Below are 13,838 nucleotides of genomic sequence, written 5' to 3' on the forward strand. Positions count from 1 at the left end.
TATATGCAATGTAATAACCTCTAAACTTATGTTTAAATCTATCATCTTGCTCTTTATTTCTAGTTTACCCACATTTTCCATCTTCCTTTCTTCTTCCAACAATGTATAACACAGTATACAATTGTAGTGATAACATTAGAAATTACAACAAGCATTCTTAATTTATTAAAATTTAATATAAATTAGAATTTTATCACTTCCTAGACAATAGTAGGTTATTAGAATATTTTAATTACGTTTTCCACTCTCCTACTGTTATTATAGTTATGAAATTTAATTCTACGTATGGTTAAACACCATGAGATGTTATTTGTATTATTATTTTCAATGTCAATTTTCACTTAGGTTTACTTACATATTCACCTTTTCTATTTGTGTTCCCTATTTTGTCTGCTATCATTTTTCTTCTGCCTAAAGAGATGTCTTTTATATTTATTTTAATTCAAGTCTGCTGGCAACAAATTCTCTCCATTTTTGTCTACATAGAAATACTTTTATCTGTCTTTTAAAGGATATTTTTACTTGGTTCAGAAATCTAAATTTTTTTCTCCACACTCTAAAGATGTGCTTAATTTTCTTTTTAATTCTATTATTTCTGTTAAACACCCAGTTCTTCTTAGCTTTTCAGGACTTATCTTCTTGGCTTAGAAGCCTGTTGCTAGCTAGTTCAACTTGTCTCCAGAAGCATTGGTCTATGGCAAGCCGTTTCATCGGATCTGGAAGCAGAAGTCACATGCTGCTTCTTGATACTGAGTCAAAAGCATCTTTCTATTTCACAGTGACTTTTTCAAGAAGACTGGGGTGGATTTGAACATGAGCAATGAATCCGTTCTCTCTCAGCAGTAGCATAATACATCCCTGTAGTCAGTGGTACCAGCCTGGTCATATGACTTCCTTTCAACAATGAAATGTGGTCCGTGTCAGCTAGAACTTTTAGAGGCAATTTGCGGATCACCTCGTCTGTTCTCCCTCTGCCTGAGACCAACAGACATCCAGATAGAAGCTGTTCCATTAGCATGCACGGCAAAGGGAAAGGCAAAAGGAAGCAGAGCCAAAGCTGAGTGGACATGGACACACAGCCTTTCTACTATTAGGGCCTAAAACTGGGAACTGTTTCTACTGCAGTCTAACCCAAACTTTTCTGAATGATACATAGGTACACAAAAGAAACGGGTGCCTATAATTACAGTTTCTCCCTCGTCATGGATCACTATAATGTGAACAGCTCCCTTTCAGTCAAAGATCTCCTTACTAGAAGAGAGCTGATCACTAAGAGCCAATTTATTTCTGTACCCAGAAGAACCTTTTGTTACAATTTTCAAAGGCAAGGGACATGGAATAGATTCCTATGTGTTTTTGACTTTGACCTTTTCCTAACACTCTCATTATTAGAATTCAAGCCATTATGTAAATTCAATCCATGAAGAAATAGTTTCTTTTATCAGAGTCATTCAAAAGGTTTCGAAGCTTCCTTTTCTGTCCAATGGTAATAAAAACTCTTTCATTGGCCTATTTATTTCATATAATTTCTAGAAGGCTCATATGAGAAAAGTACTCAGAAGTAGAAGAAAGTTTCATACAAATGCAAGATAGTAAATACATATATATATATGAGTGCACGCATGCACACACATGAGGTAGGACAATTAAGTTCACAAACTCATCCTAGAAAAAGTGCTACGTACCTCATCACAGACTATCACTATGGTCACCTTTGAAGTACTCCCCTTGGGAAGCTATGCTCCGACACCAGCAACTAGTCCACCCTTCAAAGCAATTTTGGAACTCTTTTTCTGGAATGGCCATCAGAACTGTCATCGTATTACGCTTGATGTCCTGAATGTCATCAAAATGTCTTCCTTTCAATATTTACTTTATCTTTGGGTAAAGAAAGAAGTCATTGAAGGGCCAGATCAGGTGAGTAGGGAGCGTGTTCCAATACAGTTATTTGTTTCCTGGCCAAAAACTCCCTCACAGACAGTGCTGTGTGAGCTGGTGCATTGTTGTGATACAAGAGCCATGAACTGTTGGCGAAAAGTTCAGGTCATCTAACTTTTTCACGAAGCCTTTCCAGCACTTCCAAATAGTAAGCTTGATTAACTGTTTGTCCAGTTGGTACAAATTAAAAATGAATAATCCCTCTGATATCAAAAAAGGTTAGTGACAGCTTTGCAACAAGTTCCCGAACCTAATTGTCAGACCTGTATGTTTTATTTATAGTAAAATGAACCCCTAATATAATACTTCACTGTATAAAATGTATTCATTCCAGTAATATTTGAGAATTTAATAAAATGAACTCAAAGTATCAGAATTCAAACTTAACCAAGTTTCATCCTGCTCTTCCCCAAGAAGGCAGCATTCCTTCCTTCACAATTCATAGACGCCATAAAGTTAAAACTTCAACAAGCTTTTTGATCACAGAGCTATCAGTATTTTCGTTGTAGTTCTTTGCTGACTCCCATGGAGCCCTGACCTTGCCCTAAAATGAAGCTCTAATAGGATGGGTAGATTTTTGCAACCCAGAGAAAGTGATTTCTTACTAAAATACACCTGTGACCGAACTCATATCACAGAAAGCAGGAAGGAAGCCAATTCGAACTTGTATGATGTGGTATAAACTAAATGAGACTGCAGTTTAAACGAAGAATACTTGATCTAGTGGTTTTGAAAATACTTGTTTGTTTTGCAACTTTGAAGTGACCCGTTAAAATGATCTGTGAAGGTCATGGATGCCCTTGGAAAGTGGTGCTGAAATTCGTTTCAGTGGCAGAAACTCCTGGTTGAATTAGTGCAGAATCCATGGAGACTTCTGAAGCTGTTGATAAATCATGTTTAAGAGCTTTTCAGCCCAATGCTCAGCTGTAAACTCAGGCAAAGCCATGAACAAATTTGCAGGTGGCAATGCCCCATAACTATTCCCTTCTAATCCAAAGTGATCCCTTCTGAGCCACTTCAGCCTCAAGCACCCCATTCATCAAATTAGGCTGAGTCATGCATATCTTCACTGCTCTTCAGATCCTCGGAGCCGGTAGAGCTGGACCAGGGGGAGGGCAGGCCATTGAACCACAATTCATCAGTGAAAAAATGCAAATCCATGGATCAAAAATGAACACCGATGGCTTCAGCGTGATCCCCATCGTGCACGCTAGTCGAAGGCACCAAGGCTACTTTCTCATTTCATTTGGATGCTCTGCTACTGAACTATATGCAACATCCTCACCAGACTGACTAAGCTACAAGAGTGAGGAAAATGGTTTCAGTCACCTTTAGCTCTTTTCTTATACACTGAGTCCTTCAACTTCCATATATATATATATATATATATATATATATATATATATATATGGAATATATATATAAGAGGAATATACATATATTCCTCTTAATGTTGACAACGTAGATAAGGAAGAGCCTCGTGTCAGTAAAGAAGTATAGCTTTAGTGCATTTAGTATTCTCCAGGCACAGTACGAGCCCAAGCCTAATGTAGGAAAATAGTAGCGCAGTAAGGTAAGTGGAGGCTGGCTCCCCAAAGCAAGCTGGGCTGACACGGTTTTTGAGTCCTCTAGGTGAGTAGGTTAGACCGCCTTCTGGAAGGCGAGGATCATATCTTACATTTTAGGGTGTATTACAAGGCATCCAAACTGAATCCAACCCACATGTTCTTTCTCTTGCATTACATATTAGGATATTACAAAAACGGTAATGCATCCAAACAATGCAATATTAAGGATCCTAGTACTTAATGGCTTTTAGTAATTTTCACTCATATAGGGAAATATTCATGATAGAAAGTTAAGTGAAAAGCAGGAGAGCACATTGCGTTTACCTCATGAATGTAAATGTAAAATATAAATATATGTCGTATATGTGCACCAAAAAAATACTAGACAGAAATAACTAAAATATTAACACAGGCTCACTACATGGTTGAAACATGAATGTCCATTTTTTCTTTACATTTTACTCTATTTTTCATAGTTTTGACAACAAATATGTATTCATTTCTGAGAGAAAAAGTGAACAAACATCAAATGAAAAATGAAATAAAGTAAGTCCTTTGATGGCTTTGACTGCCTTCAGGAAAATGCCGAATCTCTTCTTTACTAGCCTCATGGAAACCTCCTCCAACTCTGCCCTCTGTGCTATGGCAAGAAGCCCCCGACCTCCACCCCCACAACAGTTTGTCAAGGGGGGCTGATACCCATGGTCACTCTAGGTGCGAGCAATAAGTGGGCATTTTTTTCTGTAGAAAACTGGAATGCATGACAAAACTTACAAGAAGCTAGTCTGCTAAATATTATCACCATTATGAAAAGGTCAGTGGTAAAATACTCTTTCCTATAATATATATGTAATGTTTTGTCTACGTTCTAAACAGCTGCCTGGGCGCAGGCCGACACACTCCCGCAGGCCCGCCCTTGGGACGACACGAGCCCTTCACTCCATTAATCACGCTACCTCTAGGTCTGCATAGATTAGTTCACCAGAAATGCTCTTCTTCCTTTTCCTCTTTTGGGGAAATTTCTCACAACACCTAGACTCAATGAACATGTCTCCCACGAAAACGCTGCCAACAACCCAGGCAAAGTTCTTGAGCTGTGATGTGCTATCTTTACTCCTCCCGCATCTTCTACTAAAACCCTTAATACATCATGTTGTATGTACCGGCCACATCCCATTTTTTGTCATCATGTCCTTTCTTCATCGTCACCCTCATGGTGACCCTTCATTTTCCTCAAGTTGAAGCTCCAGTAGGGGACAAGGCCGATCAACATTGGCCCAAACAATGAGGGGTGTGGAATTCTTACAGTCATGTTCATGGAGCAAAATCTCAAAGACCCAGGGAGTGCACACCTTCCACGAGAGCGGTACCGTCTTCTTAGGAAGCAGTTTCTGAGCTTCTGACACCACAGAACTTGAACCTACTGGGACTCATTTGCAGAATTGCTTTGCCTTAGCTCTGTTTTCCAACTGCCCATCCCCATGCTTTAAAGAACAGGGAGGAAACAGTACCTACCAGGAGGGAGACACAGCTACATACATATATGGTACAGAATCCCTAGCCAGGAATAAGAAGTGTGTTCTTATTATTCTCTGCCTCGGGGGATTAAGCCCTGCTCTATGCAACTGTGGGTAAAGAAGACAAGTTTCATTCTAGGGGATGACCCCCTAAAATATGAGACATTCGGCAGAACAAAAGAAAAAAGATCTATGCCACCTTCATGTTGGTGGATCTAAATCTCATCCTTGAAGGTTTGTATGGATTTCCACTTCACTGGAGAAGATATTACAAATGCAAATTACTTATTTTTCCTCTGTATTCCTGTAATTTTTAATGTCTGTTTCACTGATTTATGACCTATTTGCTGCCTGGTAATGGGGAATACTTTTAAGGTGCCTGCCTTATTCCCAAAATAAAGTTCTTAAAGAATATCTTCTGTTTTGACCTGGTACAGTGTCTTATAACATGGTAGAGGCTTCTTAATGCCTGTTTTGTGAGAACATGAACTATGAGAATCAGGGTCTTAGAGGAGGAACACTACACTTAGAATCACCTGGAGGAAATATTTATTGCCCCAAATTGTCACGGAGCCAATCAAGTGAAATCTGAAGTTGGGGTTTCCCTCCACACATATCACGTGTACTACAAATTCTTTCATATCTTAATAAAATTTAGTTCCCGAACTACACTGGTCATTTCTGGAGAAGATGCATCTAACAGATAAAAAGAGAGAAGTTGGGCTAATTCTTCCCTATGCCACATCTTCCCATTCTGGCCAGGAAGTCAATTTCAGGACAGAGGTAAAAGCACAGGAGGCCTGAATCAAAGGTGTTCCAGCTCCTCCGATAAGCAGGCCAGAGATCTGCTTACTCTGCTCTGGATTTCAAGTTTTTCTAGGGAATAAGTACACCTGGAATGATTGACTAATCTGGGGAGTTTTTCCAGTGTTCTCTGTGTGGTGCCTTTTAATCAGGACAATTTAGCAGCTGCATTAATTAATTAGTACGTTAATCAGGAGAGCATTTTAGCAGCTAATCTCTCACCAACTAGCAGTTTGTGATAAAAATCTTAGCAGTCGGAGAACAAGCAGCATACCAAGTTATTTTTCAATGTTATTATCACCATGGGCCTAGCAAAGGCTGAAATTATGCAGCCAAATTGAAATCTTTCTTAAAAGATACCTATGCAGGGGACATTTCAGAAATTGTACGCTGCGTGTGGAAAGTTCTAACAATTACTACTTTCTCTGCAGAGCAGCAGTGCTGAAGAAAACTGTCATGCATTCTAGAAAACAAACCAAGTGTTCTTAAAATAGTCCGTGTGTATTTTCAGAAGAATTCAAGGTTCCTCTTCTATTAGCAAGATTATTTAATAGTGAGAGGTTTCAAGATACTGTTTGACAGTTACATATGTTAGAGAGATTAAAAAGAAGGAAGGAAATACTTGCCTTAGCCACGAAAATATTACAAGTCTAATTTGTTTTTAGCTCTTTAAAATCTTTACAGTGAACCTTAAACTTGAGAATAGAAAACATATTTCTTCCAATACTCTGTTTCAATATAAATGCATGTAGCACCGCAGCCAAATGTAATATACTTTTGATGAAATATAAATTGGAAGATTTCTTCACATGGAAACATCGCTCCGTTTTTGCTTCATTACATCCAAAATGCAGTGACGCGTGCTTTTATTGGATCCATGCATATTGAATTCCACATATTCCAAAACTTAAAAATTTGACTGAAAAATCCCATCGGCCAATATTAAAACTTCCTTTCATTTACAAAGCCTGGGGAATATTGAATTCTTGAAAACGGCAAGCTATTAGTTTGAACTCTTAAGCAGTTCTTTATCCTCACAGCATTTTCCTGGGAGAAATCAGTATGCTTTCATGACTCCACATCACTTTTCAACCTCAGAAATATGACGGTCAGGGTAATCCAGGGAGCATATGCTGGGTAAGCTTTTCCTTACATTTCAAACTCTTGTTATATTGATTTTTCCCTCTAGTTCATGGAAATTGCACTCTATTTAAATCATATAATACAACTTGGAAGAATTTTAATTTCCACTCTACCTTTTGTCTCCATTTATAAATCACATTTATATCTCTCAGTCGCATGCCCTCTCTTTCCTAAATGTTCAACTCTTCACAACCTCCTTTATCAGCAGTTTCACTCCAAGCCCAAAGAAATTTCGAAACCTTCTGAAGAAAGACAAATGGAAATTAGGTAATTCCCCACAAAACTAATGATAAATTACAGCATTTAATAAGGTGTAATGTTAGGGAGCAATGTTCTTATAAATGCCTCATAAATGAAAGGTCTGCAGTGGCTGCCCATACAAGTGCCATGTCTGGTAGATTCATATATGCTTATGTCAAAATCTATGCAGACCTTTCCTCACAGCTAAAATCATAGTAATTCTGCTGTCAGTGCATTACTTGGCTTCATTTGTGAACACAGTATTTGTTATCGATAGATGCCTTATGGATGAAAAAACCTCATTTAACTATGAGTGTATTGATATGACCCTTCTTACTTGATGAACTTTAATAATTACCATGAGGCTTGCCTGGGCTCACATCCTCTCTGATTAAATTCCCTATCCCTCCCTCCTCCGCCAGTCGGCCTGGATGTGTGCACACGCACACATATGCACATGCACAAGCACACATGCACACACACACACACACCATCCTTCCTCCATAGCGTCCACTCCAGGGACCCCTGGTAGAGCACTTGTCGGTGATGCTCTCACCAACACTGATCATTGCAGCACATTCCCCTGCTCTCTCCCTCATGGCTCGTTTATATACCGGGAGTGCCAAAAACATGTATACACATGACTTGTATTCACTTTTTGTTATCGGTATATATTGAGTACTACAATTTTAATAGTTTTTTTCCCCTTTCTTAAAATGTGTATACATGCTTTTGGCACCCTCTGTATCAAAGTCTGGAATAAGCCTAAATTAGGTATCCTCCATTCATTGGATCAGTGCACCTCTAAGAGAGGTGACTTAATTCCCTCATTTCTTTGAGAAATTCTTCTTGAAAGCCTATCGCATGCATGTGTTTGATCTTTAGGCCCTCGCAAAGTGTTATCAGGATGAACAAAACATCCTTAACTGTCTTGTCAACTTTCGTAAACTACCTCCACCCATGAACTATCCTCTCTCACACTGTTGCTAGAGTAATCCTCATAAAACAAAACGCTGGTTGTGCTATTCCCCAACATAAAGCATTAAGTGGTTTCTTAGCACCTTGAGGATAAAAGTTGACCCTTGTAAAATGGCCAACCACGTCCTTCTTGATCTGGTCCTAGATCACCTCTATAATCCATCTTGTGACAGTCCATTCCATGTGTCAACCTTACTGGTCTAAGGGATGCCCAGATAATTTGTAAAACATTATTTCTGGGTGTGTCTATGCGGGTGTCTCCAGAAGAAATCGGCGTTTAACTCAGCAGACTGAGTAAAGAAGACCATGTCGGTGAGCATCATCCCACCTGTTAGGGGCCTGAGCACAAAAACTAGGAGGAAGGATGAATCTGCTCTCTCTGCTTGAGCAGAGACCCCCAACTTCTCCTGCCCTGAGACACTGCGCTCCTGATTCGCAGACCTTTGGACTTGGATCAGGACTTCCACTATTACCCCTCCAGTTCTCAGGCCTTTGGACTCAGAATGAAATCACACCACCAGCTTTCCTGGTTCTCCAGCTTGCAGACCTGGGATTGTATTAAAGGTCTCCGTGACTGTGTGAGTCAATTCCTATAATCAATCTTCCCTTATAGGTATCTGAATATTTACATATTTTATTGGTTCTGTTTCTATGGAGAACCTTGACTAATATATACCTTAGGCAATCTCTTGCACAAATCCTCCTTTCCAGCTTATTCCATCTGTTGTTCCCAAACTATGCTCTTTTGTTTCTGTGCCTTCGTGGATGCTTTTCCTTAACTGTGAAGTGACCTCTTCTCTCCTTGTCCTTCATGGCACGTGTTCACTTTCTAAGTCATCTGATGTTACCTGATACCACATCTGCTATCGTCCTGTCCTGAATTAGACCTACGTTAGTGGCTTCCTTGCGCTAATAGAATCCTATGTAAATCCTTCTTCTTAAAACTTACTACATTGAATTCTAATATTTTCACCCACAACACTGTGAGCTCCTTGATGTCAGGGACTGTCTTTCATCCCCTTTCCCCCAGAACCTCGCAAAAATCCAAGTATATTAAGTCTTAAAGATGCCGATTGAATATGGGTAATCTGTGATGAGGAAGAGAGGGTGGGGTCCACCTAGAGCACAGACTGTTGGAAAAGACTTTGGGCCCCATGATGGAGTGACGGTTCAAGAAAAAAGGAGATGTGCTTTAAAAACATGACTGAACACCTCAAAGCGATACTAGGGACTTTCCATAAAACAGACTTTTGCAAAGCCCATCAAGTCCATGACTGCTATTAGTAATAGAGTCAAACCCTCAGGATGTTATGGATTTGTTTTACAGCTTCAAGATAAATCAGACTATGTTTCCAGTCTTTAAGGATTGGCATGCCTTCGCCATGCCCCAGCTATGGCGATTGGGAACACTGGGATTTGCATCTCATCAGTGGTCAAGTGTCTAACATAAGCCATGAAACTAGAGATGCTAGCAAGAAAGGTCTCATCTAAGAGAGAGAAGAGTCCGAAAACATAGGTAAAATACCCATGACCCCTATTTTAGATGAGGAAATTGAAGCTCGCAATCATTTAATGATCTGGCCAAAGTTGCAAAACATCCTTAACTGTCTTGTCGGCTAAATAAGTAACAGATATGGCTGTCAAACCCAAATTCTGAAACTAAATCCAGGATGCTCTTTACTTATGTCATGAACCACATACCAACATCTTAAAAGTCACAAAGGTCAGCAGGTATCTGGACTCATATAAATTCATACATATTCATATGTATTGGTGTCCAGCTGGGGGAGGAGAAGGTGGTAGGATGTGGAGAATAATTAATATTATTCTGACATTGAATCGCTATTATCATTTTCATATATTAAGTAAGGTAAACTATAATTGGTACTAATTTTCAAGTATTACATTATGATGAATAATTGTATCTTTTCAGCCAGAAGTAAAGTGTCAACCAAGCTAAATCTGATGTGCTTATGTCTTCTGAAATCAATCTTTTCTGAAAATTGAAGGCTAATGGTTAGGCCTAAAAGAGAAGTGATGGAGGCTTTACACTGGATAAGTACATCGATTACCTAATAAAACAAAGTTACACTGAGCAATAAACGTTGGTTTTATACGATTCCCATAATGTACCTTATCATCAAATACTTTATAGAGAAAATCTCTTATAAGATAAAAGCATCAAGAAAACATGGAGAGGTCGAGTGACTCAGGAGGAAGGGGAGGGAGCCATAAAAGGTACTACAAAATGGCAAAAGGCCATGAACCAAGACAAAATTCTGTCAACTTAGAAGGAAAAGGGGATCCAATTATTTATAATAGAACTCCATCTTAGGAATCAGGTACAGATGGTGGGCAAGAGGAAGCCACTTTGAACGATTATACTTACCAACTGCTTTGAAGAGACAGACTGTCCCCCAAGAAAAGAGAAGCCTGCACCCTGGTTTTATTGCTTTTATGTCAGTGCTGAAGACCCCCAAAAAGCCAATACAGCTGAACTACTCTCAGAAGGACCTGAAAATCACTTGCAGACTTAGTTGGCTAACTTATGAGGAGACATTTGTTCTTTTGAGGTACAGGTATTGTAGGTTAGAGATTTGGAAATGGGACCAGTTACTGGGGCACCGACCTGAGATTAAAGAATCACTCTTCAATGTTTAGTTCACATCCTCAAGTGACAGGAGTGCACAGAACGCAAATGTAGGTGAAGTGAGAATATGAATTATCAACACAGCTCTTCTTTGGCTGAATTTTCAAACCATGGCCTGACCTGGGGAAGGGTTGGGGAGTGAGGATGAGCACGACAGTCCTGTCAACTGTCACTGATGCTCATGCTCATAGTGGACCCTCTGCCAAGTCTGCTCTTTCTAATCAGCCCATGTGCCTAAGGAGTGGAAGTGACAATGTCCCCACATTCCCATTGCAGAGGGGGAATCCCAGAAAGAAACATCTCTCCTCTGATAGAGGCAGAGCAGTAACGTGAGGCTCCGCGTCGTCATGGAACCAATAAACTTTTTCTACATTTTTCCCTTATTAGGACTGCTAGGTAATCACGATCCCAATGTACCTAAATTTGATGTCGGTGCTATTTTGCAGGCATAAAAATGTATAACTTCTGATCAACCATGAGTCACTAAAAAACAAGATCACCTTGAAATCCACAGTAAGAATTACATAGGGAAATTACAGTGAAATAATTGAGCTGTTAATCTACTTGGAAAACACTTTACCTTACCAAGCAAATTTTATAAATCAATCAGCTTTATTAAATTGAAGATAAACAGCAAATCAGAGGGCACTGACTTCCGCAGGCTCACTCCGTTGCACAGTCCACTCATCATCATCACCTATCATTCCTTAATAATTGGAGGCAGTGCAAGTATCACTATAAATTAGCTTCAATGTCCTTAGGAGATTTCAATGGGACAGAGGAAGGAGACGATAATTGAAAGAGCAGAGTGGATAAAGCACAAATGAGGGCACATCTTAACATCAATTCCACTGCTAAGACAAGAGCATGAAGAACCTTAAAGAGGAAAGAAAGGAGAAGGTTATAAAAGTCAGAGCAGAAAATTCTGATCATATAAAGCAATGGCAGGTAAATAACAGATGGGTTGAGGATTTGCAATTCATAACAATCATGACTTTCAATTAATAATACAGCAGCTAACCTCAAAATAATGTAGTTGTCTTATCACACAATAAATTATTCATGTTCTGTACATGTGGGTTCCAAACACATTAATGCTGTTTTTCTGTCTTGGCTCTTCTGTAGATGTTGTCCCTTTATACCAACTACCAGTTACATTTATTATTCCATTTTCTTGACCCACATTAAAATTAGGCAAGTATGAAATTAAAACTCCAAACATTTTCAAAAGCTATTTCAAATGCAGAGATTTATATCCCTTGCAAAATGGGATTCTGAGTTTGATGCTGGCCTGGGACACATTGGATCCCTAAGCATATTTCAATCCAAATATGGAATAGTTAGGGGAGTGTAGGGGTTGAGTACATTTTTCAAGTATCCAAAAGCCTTGTGTGACTAACTTCTCCAGGTTATTTATGTATGGAGCATTTGACAAATTCTAAACAGGTTCTTTCCAAGTAAAGCAAATGGACATAGTAACATTTAACTTGTGCAGTGACATATGGGTATGGAACAAAAGATACCTCTGTGATGACGTCCCTACTCAGAATCTAATATAGGAAATGCCACCCAAGGTCATACAACGCCCTGTAAGCCCAATGATGACACGAAAGGCACAGAAAAAGGCAGTAGATATGTAGGTGCAGGCTATCTCCAGCTTGCTCTGAAATCCGTGGCAGAATGAGTGTTTCATTATTCTTAGAATTTAAAATGTCACCTTGATTAATATTCAGTGAAAATAAATGCCTAGAAAGACCTTTTGTAAAGAACGAAAATTTAGAAAGAGCTTGCAGTTAAGCAACAGAAATGCTCCACTTAATACAAATGAGGGCAGAGTCCCTCTACACAAGGAACTTTTAATTAAGCTGAGAAGAAAACTAACACACAATAAATCAAAGAATCCCCTTTTCATACACACACACACACACACACACACGCACACACACACACACAAAACTGAATTTTGTCAGAAAAAAATTTGCTTGAACCCTGTAGGTTATATTTAGAAGTGGGAGTCTGTAAGCTGGCCAGCCTGGATTGGATCTCAGCTGCGACTGTCACTAGTTGTGTAACTGCGACAAACTTACCAACTTTCCAGAGCTTTGGTCCCCTCGACATAAATTTATAAAAATCGATAAGTATTAGTAAGAAGAGTCTGTCTTTAAGGCAATAAACATAAGACTAAATCCCAGAGCTCCACAGATACTTCCAGCCCTCACTCTTTAATTCCTTTAAGAAATCGGTCTAACAAGAAAACTGTGACTTAAAATTTACCTTCTCTGCTGACACTCCTCACCACCATTGCCACCATCGCATATACTTCCTCCTCCTTTCAGAAGGATGGTGGCCTGTGACTTATAAAATATGCTCAGGAACGGTGGAACCTCAATCGCACTCTAAAATGTGTCCTCCTTCCCTCCATTCGTTCCTCCTTCTCAATCTGCCATCATTTCCATTAACTTCCCATCTATAAACAAACAAACCAAAACTGTTGCCTACACACTGCAACCCTCTGGTTATTATTATCTCTTCCTTTACCCCTCCACTAATCTTTAGTGGAATATTTCTCACATCAGTCTTCTTCTTGCGTCATGAATTCTAGTCCCAAGTGTCCAAACAATTTCCTATATGCTCATCTATATGACTTCTCTATGTCAGGTCCTGCTAAAAGGATTTTCACCTTCACATTGCTCTTTTCCATCCTATGACCACTTGGGTAATTACACCACCAACCAGCCACTTCTCGTGCCCTTGACTATCCCATCTAAATGGAATATTTGATAGGGATTTTTATTGGTGTTCCGTTCATCATTCTGCTAGTTCTTGCATCAGAGTTTTCTAGCCCCTGGCACACACTCCTCCTGATCTGTGTTTTATGCTTGCCACCCTGTTAGCATTTCCATCACTGTCAGTCAGGGCTTCCCTTGGTGGTGTTTCTGCTCCATTTACTCAGTGGGGAAGGGCCTCTGAGCCATTTGTCATCATGAGGAGACTTAGGAA

The sequence above is a fragment of the Rhinolophus sinicus genome, chromosome 4 (genome assembly GCF_057876585.1).
Source record: "Rhinolophus sinicus isolate RSI-liver-muscle chromosome 4, RSI-T2T, whole genome shotgun sequence".
NCBI classification, from domain to species: domain Eukaryota; kingdom Metazoa; phylum Chordata; class Mammalia; order Chiroptera; family Rhinolophidae; genus Rhinolophus; species Rhinolophus sinicus.